This window comes from Oncorhynchus kisutch, linkage group LG9 (assembly GCF_002021735.2).
Source record: "Oncorhynchus kisutch isolate 150728-3 linkage group LG9, Okis_V2, whole genome shotgun sequence".
In the NCBI taxonomy this organism is placed as follows: Eukaryota; Metazoa; Chordata; class Actinopteri; order Salmoniformes; family Salmonidae; genus Oncorhynchus; species Oncorhynchus kisutch.
The window spans coordinates 42,861,732-42,874,784 of NC_034182.2; the positions used below are offsets into that span (position 1 = coordinate 42,861,732).

The 13,053-nt window shown below is 43.5% G+C and overlaps 1 protein-coding gene and 1 long non-coding RNA gene across 7 annotated transcripts in view; both read right to left on the reverse strand.

Moving 5' to 3' along the window:
* Positions 1-13,053, reverse strand: part of LOC109885277 (uncharacterized) — a 73,581-nt gene that overhangs the window by 39,962 nt on the left and 20,566 nt on the right. The window lies entirely within an intron of this gene.
* On the reverse strand, positions 6,584-8,357 carry LOC116375316 (uncharacterized). Its single transcript, XR_004211078.1, has 2 exons — positions 7,960-8,357; positions 6,584-6,996 (listed from the first exon to the last, which is right to left on the reverse strand). It is a non-coding gene; the product is annotated as an uncharacterized LOC116375316 (long non-coding RNA).

Sequence of the window (13,053 nt, forward strand, 5' to 3'; positions counted from 1 at the left end):
TCGTTAGTTAGATTATTTATGGACACAACAGTCGTTCGTTGTCATGCTCGACTTGCTTGCTACGGCTAACACCTCTGCGGCGAGGTTACAGAATAACAACAGAGTAGCTTCTCCTGGCATTCATTTGGGTACATCCATAACAATTAGCTTTGATTTTGACTGGCTGGCAGAGCTAGGAACCTTCTCGTCAGGACACACGCCACGCCCTGGAGAGCTGTTTATTCTCTATGCTGGCTGTGATGTTTCCATCATTCTGCCTCACCAGAGATGGGTAGGAGAGCTGTTTATTCTCTGTTGGTTGGGGCATGATAGTGACTAGGGTGGGTGATCTAGGTGATTAATGGTTTGTTGGCCTGGTATGGTTCCCAATCAGAAACAAGCTGTTTATCGTTGTCTCTGATTGGGGATCATATTTAGGCAGCCATTTTCTTTTTTCATGTTTTGTTTGTTTTTTGTTTTGTTTTGTATTAATTAAAATATGTGGATGCTTGCAAGCTGAAGAACACCATCCCAACCATTAAGCACGGGGGTGGCAGCATCATGTTGTGGGGGTGCTTTGCTGCAAGAGGTACTGATGCACTTCACAGAATAGATGGCTCCATGAGAAAGGGAAAATTATGTGGATATATTGAAGCAACTTTTCAAGACATCAGTCAGGAAGTTAAAGCTTGGTCGCAAAATGGTCTTCCAAATGGGCAACGACCCCAAGCATACTTCCAAAGTTGTGTCAAAATGGCTTAAGGACAACAATGTCAAGGTATTGGAGTGGCCATCACAAAGCCCTGACCTCAATCCCATAGAAAATTGTGGGCAGAACTGAAAAAGCGTGTGCGAGCAAGGAGGCCTACAAACCTGACTCAGTAACACCAGCTCTGTCAGGAGGAATGGGCCAAAATTCACCCAACTTATTGTGGGAAGCTTGTGGAAGGCTACCCGAAACGTTTGACCCAAGTTAAACAATTTAAAGGCAATGATAGCAAATACTAATTGCGTGTATATAAACTTCTGACCCACTGGGAATGTGATGTAAGAAATAAAAGCTGAAATAAATTCTCTCTACTATTATTCTGACATTTCACATTCTTAAAATAAAGTGGTGATCCTAACTGAACTAAGACAGGGAATTTGTACTACGATTAAATGTCAGGAATTGTGAGAAACTGAGTTTAAATGTATTTGGCTGAGGTGTATGCAAACCTCCGACTTCAACTGTAAATGTTACAATATTCACGTTGTCAAGACTGAATGGCAGCTAACGCCATAATGAACGTCAAAGATGATAGTAGCTACTGTGAATTACAAGATAGTAATATGACGATATTTAGTTATCACACGTTAAAAAAAAAGTTGCATTTTGACTATCAGCTCTGCATTCATGGAAAATAATCTTGGCTTTGGCCTTCTCTGGCTCCTATACCAGCGAGCTAATAACATTACTGGGATATATATATATATATTACCCCTTGATTCGCCACAGCTATGGCCATGAAGATGTGTATGGATCGTGGAAGTGTTATATGTGAAAGACCATGTCGTGAGCATTACAATAACAATCCTAATAAGTGTTTTTCCTGTATGATTCCTGTTGTGAAGAGCTGCAGACCGTCCAGAGGGAACAGGCTGAGCTGCAGACCGTCCAGAGGGAACAGGCTGAGCTGCAGACCGTCCAGAGGGAACAGGCTGAGCTGCAGACCGTCCAGAGGGAACAGGCTGAGCTGCAGACCGTCCAGAGGGAACAGGCTGAGCTGCAGACCGTCCAGAGGGAACAGGCTGAGCTGCAGACCGTCCAGAGGGAACAGGTTGAGCTGCAGACCGTCCAGAGGGAACAGGTTGAGCTGCAGACCGTCCAGAGGGAACAGGCTGAGCTGCAGACCGTCCAGAGGGAACAGGCTGAGCTGCAGACCGTCCAGAGGGAACAGGTTGAGCTGCAGACCGTCCAGAGGGAACAGGCTGAGCTGCAGACCGTCCAGAGGGAACAGGTTGAGCTGCAGACCGTCCAGAGGGAACAGGCTGAGCTGCAGACCGTCCAGAGGGAACAGGCTGAGCTGCAGACCGTCCAGAGGGAACAGGCTGAGCTGCAGACCGTCCAGAGGGAACAGGCTGAGCTGCAGACCGTCCAGAGGGAACAGGCTGAGCTGCAGACCGTCCAGAGGGAACAGGCTGAGCTGCAGACCGTCCAGAGGGAACAGGCTGAGCTGCAGACCGTCCAGAGGGAACAGGCTGAGCTGCAGACCGTCCAGAGGGAACAGGCTGAGCTGCAGACCGTCCAGAGGGAACAGGCTGAGCTGCAGACCGTCCAGAGGGAACAGGCTGAGCTGCAGACCGTCCAGAGGGAACAGGCTGAGCTGCAGACCGTCCAGAGGGAACTGGCTGAGCTGCAGACCGTCCAGAGGGAACTGGCTGAGCTGCAGACCGTCCAGAGGGAACAGGCTGAGCTGCAGACCGTCCAGAGGGAACTGGCTGAGCTGCAGACCGTCCAGAGGGAACTGGCTGAGCTGCAGACCATCCAGAGGGAACAGGCTGCAGAAACAATTAGACGGAACTTGAAAGCCCGACTGCAAGAAGAGAGGCTGGCTGAGAAGGTAGATAAAGAAATAAAAACTCTTTCACCGGTGGTACTGTTGACCCATTTAACAACAGTATAAATCACACAACATTTACATGCATTCTGTCATTTCATGTTGTTTTTTTCTTATCGTCATTACAGGCTAAATTGCAAGAGCTGTCCTTGGAAGAAAGAATGAGAGACAGAGAGAGAGAGAGACAGAGAGAGACAGAGAAAGAGAGACAGAGAGAGACAGAGAAAGAGAGAGAGAGAGACAGAGAGAGAGAGACAGAGAGACAGAGAGAGAGATCCTGGAACTGGCCACTTCCTGTCTCTCTGGTGTGATGTTTGACATCATGGAGTATCAGAGGGTTATACCAGGGTCTCCGGTATAATTGCAGGGAGACTCCTGCACCTAAACGTAACACAGCTGCTCCACCACTCCATTTATGTATTACCAAATATGTAAATACATAAAAACAGGTTAACACTATAGGACTACACTGTATATTCATTATTCATTTGGATCCAAATTAGGAAAAATACTACATTTGTTGATGTTACGGATACTGTGTGTTTGTTTTTCTCTCCTTCTGCCTTAGTCACAGCTGCCAGCCATCAGTCGCCAATCAGAAGACACCTGCTCCTTTTCCCCTTACCCAATCACATCCCCTTTCCCTTGGTTGTTTTTTCTCTAATTGGATTGAACTTCCTTTTGTTGTTGTTTTTTTGCGCCTAAAAATGTCACATGTGTCCGGTATCATGAGAGTATGTTTTGGTATTTGACTTGTTTGTTGGTGGGAAAAGGAGGAACCAAGCCAAGTCGCCCATGGGCCTACATTGGTATTTGACTTGTTTGTTGGTGGGAAAAGGAGGAACCAAGCCAAGTCGCCCATGGGCCTACATTGGTATTTGACTTGTTTGTTGGTGGGAAAAGGAGGAACCAAGCCAAGTCGCCCATGGGCCTACATTGGTATTTGACTTGTTTGTTGGTGGGAAAAGGAGGAACCAAGCCAAGTCGCCCATGGGCCTACATTGGTATTTGACTTGTTTGTTGGTGGGAAAAGGAGGAACCAAGCCAAGTCGCCCATGGGCCTACATTGGTATTTGACTTGTTTGTTGGTGGGAAAAGGAGGAACCAAGCCAAGTCGCCCATGGGCCTACATTGGTATTTGACTTGTTTGTTGGTGGGAAAAGGAGGAACCAAGCCAAGTCGCCCATGGGCCTACATTGGTATTTGACTTGTTTGTTGGTGGGAAAAGGAGGAACCAAGCCAAGTCGCCCATGGGCCTACATTGGTATTTGACTTGTTTGTTGGTGGGAAAAGGAGGAACCAAGCCAAGTCGCCCATGGGCCTACATTGGTATTTGACTTGTTTGTTGGTGGGAAAAGGAGGAACCAAGCCAAGTCGCCCATGGGCCTACATTGGTATTTGACTTGTTTGTTGGTGGGAAAAGGAGGAACCAAGCCAAGTCGCCCATGGGCCTACATTGGTATTTGACTTGTTTGTTGGTGGGAAAAGGAGGAACCAAGCCAAGTCGCCCATGGGCCTACATTGGTATTTGACTTGTTTGTTGGTGGGAAAAGGAGGAACCAAGCCAAGTCGCCCATGGGCCTACATTGGTATTTGACTTGTTTGTTGGTGGGAAAAGGAGGAACCAAGCCAAGTCGCCCATGGGCCTACATTGGTATTTGACTTGTTTGTTGGTGGGAAAAGGAGGAACCAAGCCAAGTCGCCCATGGGCCTACATTGGTATTTGACTTGTTTGTTGGTGGGAAAAGGAGGAACCAAGCCAAGTCGCCCATGGGCCTACATTGGTATTTGACTTGTTTGTTGGTGGGAAAAGGAGGAACCAAGCCAAGTCGCCCATGGGCCTACATTACCCGAAGGAATACTTTGTCTAAGAACACCAGTTAGAACTGGACGGACCGCTGTAATTCATTGGTTAGTTAGTTAGCTTTATTGAAGCAGGCAAGTCTAGCTTAGGTTTTTCTTCTTTTTTCCCTTGGGTCCAGCTCAGCTCCCCCCCCCCCCCTCTTCCATTACCGCGTGTTTGAGCAATAAAACATTCGTGTTTGACGGTAAATTTAAGTTGTCTGTTGTTATTAGTTCTCTCTGTTTCCTTTTCACTGTTATGATTTGTATGAGAGATGTTACGGGTCTCGTCTCCCCCGCCCAGGACTAACAGGTGATACGGTATTTTAACGTAACAGGTAACAGGTGATAAGGTATTTTAAGGTAACAGGTGATAAGGTATTTTAACGTAACAGGTAACAAGGTATTTTAACATAACAGGTAACAGGTGATAAGGTATTTTAAGGTAACAGGTGATAAGGTATTTTAAGGTAACAGGTGATAAGGTATTTTAACATAACAGGCAACAGGTGATAAGGTATTTTAACATAACAGGTAACAGGTGATAAGGTATTTTAACGTAACAGGTATCAAGGTATTTTAACGTAACAGGTAACAGGTGATAAGGTATTTTAAGGTAACAGGTGATAAGGTATTTTAAGGTAACAGGTGATAAGGTATTTTAAGGTAACAGGTGATAAGGTATTTTAACGTAACAGGTGATAAGGTATTTTAACATAACAGGTGATAAGGTATTTTAACATAACAGGTAACAGGTGATAAGGTATTTTAAGGTAACAGGTGATAAGGTATTTTAAGGTAACGGGTGAAAAGGTATTTTAACGTAACAGGTAACAGGTGATAAGGTATTTTAAGGTAACAGGTGAAAAGGTATTTTAACGTAACAGGTAACAGGTGATAAGGTATTTTAACATAACAGGTAACAGGTGATAAGGTATTTTAACGTAACAGGTAACAGGTGATAAGGTATTGTAACGTAACAGGTAACAGGTGATAAGGTATTTTAACGTAACAGGTAACAGGTGATAAGGTATTTTAAGGTAACAGGTGATAAGGTATTTTAACGTAACAGGTAATAAGGTATTGTAACATAACAGGTAACAGGTGATAAGGTATTTTAACGTAACAGGTAACAGGTGATAAGGTATTGTAACATAACAGGTAACAGGTGATAAGGTATTTTAACGTAACAGGTAACAGGTGATAAGGTATTGTAACGTAACAGGTAACAGGTGATAAGGTATTTTAACGTAACAGGTGATAAGGTATTTTAAGGTAACAGGTGATAAGGTATTTTAACGTAACAGGTAATAAGGTATTGTAACATAACAGGTAACAGGTGATAAGGTATTTTAACGTAACAGGTAACAGGTGATAAGGTATTGTAACGTAACAGGTAACAGGTGATAAGGTATTTTAACGTAACAGGTAACAGGTGATAAGGTATTTTAAGGTAACAGGTGATAAGGTATTTTAACGTAACAGGTAATAAGGTATTGTAACATAACAGGTAACAGGTGATAAGGTATTTTAACGTAACAGGTAACAGGTGATAAGGTATTGTAACATAACAGGTAACAGGTGATAAGGTATTTTAACAGGTAACAGGTGATCTTTGAAAGTATATATTTTTTTTTTGTGTACACATTTTTCCTTGGTCTGGGTGATATCACTTTTCCCACACGGTGCTTTTGTTATTTTGAGGAAGGTTAGAGACCACCTTGTATTCTAATTTATCCCCCTAATAAAACTGACCTGCTCTGTGGCTCAACGACTTGTTTTGTACTATTTATAGCACGGTAGCCCGAACACACCTTTCTGGATATCTAGAGACCTGTAGGTAGCCCACACACACCTTTCTGGACATCTAGAGACCTGTAGGTAGCCCGAACACACCTTTCTGGACATCTAGAGACCTGTAGGTAGCCCGAACACACCTTTCTGGATATCTAGAGACCTGTAGGTAGCCCACACACACCTTTCTGGATATCTAGAGACCTGTAGGTAGCCCGAACACACCTTTCTGGATATCTACAGACCTGTAGGTCTACTCATTTGAAAGTGTAAACCTTATGAGACCATAGACATCCAGGAAAAGACAACAGTTTAGTAAAAATCATTCTAAAACCATTTCAAATGTACAATAATGATGACTAGAAGTATTGTTTTTCACACAAGTTTATTGTTGCCCACACAAACATCCAAACGTCTTTCAACTACAAATCTGTAGGTTCACACACTTCCTGGGAACAACCAAATCTGTAGGTTCACACACTTCCTGGGAACAACCAAATCTGTAGGTTCACACACTTCCTGGGAACAACCAAATCTGACAACGGGGAAAGCTCCAGACATTCCCAGCTCATAAAAGGTTACTGCACCCTGTGACACTTCAGGAAGTCCTGGTAATCTGATCACATGATCTTTCTCCTTAGTAGACCCCCCCCCAAATTGAGATCCCAGTCTTCACAATACTTCTCTCTGAAGTCCTGGGATGTAGGTATAGTCCTTTGACGTTTTCAAATGCGTAGACACTTTCACCTTCGAGACTTGGTTAGTGTGGAGTCTCCTTTAGCTGAAAGAAAAATCATTTGGTGAGTATAAAATTAACTAAAATCACACCTGATTAAAATCAATTCAATTCTAAACATAAGACCATAATTATTGGCGTCATGACAGCTGGGGCAAGTGTCCCCAAAGAAACTCCCGATGACGAGTTGACCATCTCTGACCTAGATCAGAGATCATTCTAAACTAGCTATATAGAATGTGTTGTACAAAGATGAGGCATTCAGGTCAAAAACACAAGACGTGCAGTTGAGATCGTTTCCACAGTGCCGTTTTACAATTACGAGATTAACAATTTTTAACAAAAAAAAAGTTGCGACGTGTCATGAAATACCAGAAACAGAGTACAGTTTTTGACTTGTCAGAAATGTCAGCACGCCAGGCTAGCTATGTACAGCAAATATATAGCTAGCTAGCTGATTAGCTGAACACAATGTTAGCCCAATGTTCTTTGAATGGCTAAAACTGGACCAGTCTCGTCACCAGACTTGACATGTTGAATCTGTAATACTCCTGCCAACAACAAACGTTATAAAACTAGACTGTTCAGATCAAACAAACTGTCACGTCACGTCATATGTCTGTGAACTGGGCTTTGTGGCTGTTCTGTGCCAGTACACTTGTGTGAAATGAAGCTGCTAGCTAGTTAACCAATATCAGCTTGGTTTCAGACCACACGTAACAAAGTTAAGCAACGTTATACTCTTAAATTACGACTAAACTAGTGAAGCCTCATTTTATATTCAAAATGAAACAAACCAATGTTACAGTCAGCTAACAAGCTACTAGCTAAAGTCAGCTAGCTAATATAGACTATTGGACAGCTGGCTCGAAAGAATTCAAAACAAGAAATCCAAAATATTGCCATAATTTTTTTTTACAACAAAAAAAAGCAACATTTCACTTATTATCTAGCTAACCTCCTCGTAGAGACTCCAGGGCGAAGGGTGAAGGAAGGGGGAGGTCTTACCTTTTCAGTTGAAAAAAAAAAAATCTAATTCTGGGTTTTAAATCCCTTCAACTGCCTTAGTTCTCTCCAATGTGTAAAACGCAAATCCGAGGTTCTCTCATCTTGTCATCTTGCCCTTTTTGCCTGTCTACTCTCCAAATGTATCCGATTCTTTGGATCACGTGTCAAACTCACGGAGGGCCGAGTGTCAGCGGGTTTTCGCTCCATCCTCAGAGGGCCTGTTGTCCGGACCTCTGGCAGACTATGGGGGTGCAACAGGGTTCAATTCTCGGGCCGACTCTCTTCTCTGTAGACGTCAATGATTTCGGTCTCGCTGCTGGTGAGTCTCTGATCCACCTCTACGCAGAAGACACCATTCTGTATACTTCTGTCCCATCGTTGGACACGGTGTTAACTAACCTCCAGATGAGCTTCAATGCCATACAACTCTCCTTCTGTGGTCTCCAACTGCTTTTAAATGCTAGTAAAACTAAATGCATGTTCTTCAACCAATTGCTGCCCGCACCCCCGACTAACATCACTACTCTGGACGGTTCTGACTTCGAATACGTGGACAACTACAAATACCTAGGTGTCTGGTTAGACTGTAAACTCTCCTTACAGACTCACATTAAACATCTCCAATCCAAAATTAAAACAGAATCGGATTCAAATTTCGCAACAAAGCCTCCTTCACTCATGCTGCCAAACATACCCTCGTAAAACTGACTACCCTACCAATCCTCGACTTCGACGATCTCATTTACAAAATAGCCTCCAACACTCTACTCAGCAAATTGGATGCAGTCTATCACAGTGCCATGCGTTTTGTCACCAAAGCCCCATATACTACCCACCACTGCGACCTGTACGCTCTCGTTGGCTGGTCCTAGCTTCATATTCGTCGCAAAACCCACTGGCTCCAGGTCATCTACAAGTCTCTGCTAGGTAAAGCCCCGCCTTATCTCAGCTCACTGGTCACGAAAACAACACCCACCTGTAGCACGCGCTCCAGCAGGTATATCTCACTGGTCATCCCCAAAGACAATTCTTCTTTTGGCCACCTCTCCTTCCAGTTCTCTGCTGTGAATGACTGGAACAAGCTGCAGAAATCTCTGAAGATGGAGACTCTTATCTCCCTCACTAGCTTTAAGCACCAGCTGTCAGAGCAGCTCACAGATCACTGCACCTGTACATAGCTCACCTGTAAACAGCCCATCTACCTCATCCCCATACTGCATTTATTTATCTTGTACATTTGCACCCCTGTATCTCTACATGCACATTCATCTTCTGCACATCTACCATTCCAGTGTTTAATTGCTATTTTGTAATTATTTTGCCACCATGGCCGATTTATTGCCTTTCCTCCCTTAACTCACCTCATTTGCACACACTGTATATAGATTTTTCAACTGAATTATTGACTGTACGTTTGTTTATTCCATGTGTAACTCTGTTGTTGTTTGTGTCAAACTGCTTTGCTTTATCTTGGCCAGGTCACAGTTGTAAATGAGAACTTGTTCTCAACTAGCCTACCTGGTTAAATAAAGGTGAAATAAAATGTAAAAAAAATCCTAGTACCTGATTAATTAATTAGTGAGGACCACCCTCAACTGGTTGTCTAGGTCTTAATCGGAAGGAAAAACCTAAAACCCGCAGACACCCAGCCCTCCGCGGAATGAGTCTGACACCCCTTAGATGGAGTAGTTGCTGCTGGGTCGTTTGTCTTTTTGCGGCTGCAAGCTAGCTATTTCCGCTAGCCATTGGTCAAGTTTCGCCATGGGCTCAGCTAGCTAGCTAGCTATCACACCGCCTCCTCAATGATGGGAAAACAAGTCACCTGTTGCGCGCGCAACACAAAATCTGGCGGGAAAATCCAACCTGAAAATGAATAGGGCAGTTCTCAGGCTCACTGTTGTTACTGTCACATTCCATTGGATGACAACTAGCGACTTATTGGAGATATACATTAATAAAAAATGTGTACAATATATATATACACACACACACACACACACACATATACACACACACACATATATATATATATATATATACACACATACATACAGTGGGGCAAAAAAGTACTTAGCCACCAATCGTGCAAGTTCTCCCACTTAAAAAGATGAGAGGCCTGTAATTTTCATCATAGGTAGTACACTTCAACTATGACAGACAAAATTAGGAAAAAAGATCCAGAAAATCACATTGTAGGATTTTTTAAATGAATTTATTTGCAAATTATGGTGGAAAATAAGTATTTGGTCACCTACAAACAAGCAAGATTTCTGGCTCACAGACCTGTAACTTCTTCTTTAAGAGGGACCTCTGTCCTCCACTCGTTACCTGTATTAATGGCACCTGTTTGAACTTGTCATCACTATAAAAGACACCTGTCCACAACCTCAAACAGTCACACTCCAAACTACACTATGGCCAAGACCAAAGAGCTGTCAAAGGACACCAGAAACAAAATTGTAGACCTGCACCAGGCTGGGAAGACTGAATCTGCAATAGGTAAGCAGCTTGGTTTGAAGAAATCAACTGTGGGAGCAATTATTAGGAAATGGAAGACATACAAGACCACTGATAATCTCCCTCGATCTGGGGCTCCATGCAAGATCTCACCCCGTGGGGTCAAAATGATCACAAGAACAGTGAGCAAAAATCCCAGAACCACATGGGGGGACCTAGTGAATGACCTGCAGAGAGCTGGGAACAAAGTAACAAAGCCTACCATCAGTAACACACTACGCCGCCAGGGACTCAAATCCTGCAGTGCCAGACGTGTCCCCCTGCTTAAGCCAGTACATGTCCAGGCCCGTCTGAAGTTTGTTAGAGAGCATTTGGATGATCCAGAAGAAGATTGGGAGAATGTCATATGGTCAGATGAAACCAAAATATAACTTTTTGGTAAAAACTCAACTCATCGTTTGGAGGACAAAGAATGCTGAGTTGCATCCAAAGAACACCATACCTACTGTGAAGCATGGGGGTGGAAACATCATGCTTTGGGGCTGTTTTTCTGCAAAGGGACCAGGAAGACTGATCCGTGTAGGGATTAGAAAGAATGAATGGGGCCATGTATCGTGAGATTTTGAGTGAAAACCTCCTTCCATCAGCAAGGGCATTGAAGATGAAACGTGGCTGGGTCTTTCAGCATGACAATGATCCCAAACACACCACCCTACAATGTGATTTTCTGGAAAAAGATTCTCATTTTGTCTGTCATAGTTGAAGTATACCTTTGATGAAAAAGGTATACAGGCCTCTCTCATCTTTTTAAGTGGGAGAACTTGCACAATTGGTGGCTGACTAAATACTTTTTTGCCCCACTGTATATATTTTTCTTTACTAGTTGTTCTTTTGACCAATCAGATCAGTTCTGAAAAAAGAGTGATTAAGATCAGAAATAGGCTGCCTGTGTAAAAGCAGCCAGTGTGGCTCAGCATGAGACCATGTACACCAGGGCTCTCCAACCCTGTTCTCCACGTAAACTAGGGCTCTCTAACCCTGTTCTCCACGTACACTAGGGCTCTCTAACCCTGTTCTCCACGTACACTTGGGCTCTCCAACCCTGTTCTCCACGTAGACTAGGGCTCTCCAACCCTGTTCTCCATGTACACTAGGGCTCTCCAACCCTGTTCTCCACGTAGACTAGGGCTCTCCAACCCTGTTCTCCACGTACACTAGGGCTCTCCAACCCTGTTCTCCACGTACACTAGGGCTCTCCAACCCTGTTCTCCACGTACACTAGGGCTCTCCAACCCTGTTCTCCACGTACACTAGGGCTCTCCAACCCTGTTCTCCACGTACACTAGGGCTCTCCAACCCTGTTCTCCACGTACACTAGGGCTCTCCAACCCTGTTCTCCACGTACACTAGGGCTCTCCAACCCTGCTCTTAGTATTAGAATCAAGTGCGCTAGATTAAGGTTGTAGTGAAATCCTGACAGTAGCTCTTCAGGAACAGGGTTGGAGAGCCCCCGATGTAGAACCACCATAAAATAAATAAAATAAATATGCAGATTCACAGAATATATTTATATATTTCCATGAACTAAATTATATAGCATCAAACAGATGTGACGTTCACATATTCCAAGGTTTATTTGTCCCAATCTAAAATACAGGGGATTGTACACTATTTAATTCTAACTCAAAGAGAACTGGGAAATTAGACAAGAATGTTCTATGGTAAAACAAAAAAAATACATTTATGACCCGGTCTAGTACAGTTCAGTGTGTGTCTGAGGGTCGTCTCAGGTGTAGAGAGACAAGTGCAGAAAACTATAGCTACAGATTTCTCTGGCGCAACAATGTGATTTAACCCAAAGATATTTCACACACATCTCGTCTATTCCAAGTCTTATATCTCCATTGAGGGAAGACAGGTGGGTGTCCACTTCAAAGTACTGCATGTCATGATGCCAGAGAACAGGTCTTCATCGGTAAGAGAAGACTTAAAATAGACAAGATGGCAACACACACACACACACACATACACACACACACACATACACACACACACACACACATACACACACACACACACACACACACACACACAAATGGAGGAGCATTTTCTAAATTAAAAACTGACCACCTTGCAACTGAACACGGGACCCTTGAGACTCCTGTTTCCTTGAGTCGAGGACGGCGTCACCGAGGCTGGTGAAGAATTCTCTGTGCTACAACGATCTTTGGTTAAAATCACATTATCTGCTGTAACAATCTGTAATTAAGAAAATCGGTGGTCATTGGTGCAAAAATGTCCTTTCCCAAAGAAACACACAGGGAAGACAACACAGATCAGTGTAGTAAAAAGGTCAGGGGATACTCTGTAAAGCTGTAAGGGGAAGTGATGTCATGATCAAACTGCCATTCAGCTCCTCAAGAGTCATCGGTTTGAAAATCCAGCATCATGTTTAATCCCACTAGGAGGGGGTTACAGTTCACGGAATACAGTACTGCTACAACGACACGCAGGAATTCCGGTTCTAGAATCCACTTCAGGAGGAAGCCCCGGCATCACGATATTGTCTGAAAGACAAAAAAATAAATATAATATATACACACACACACACACACACACTATTGTAGTTTGAACGAC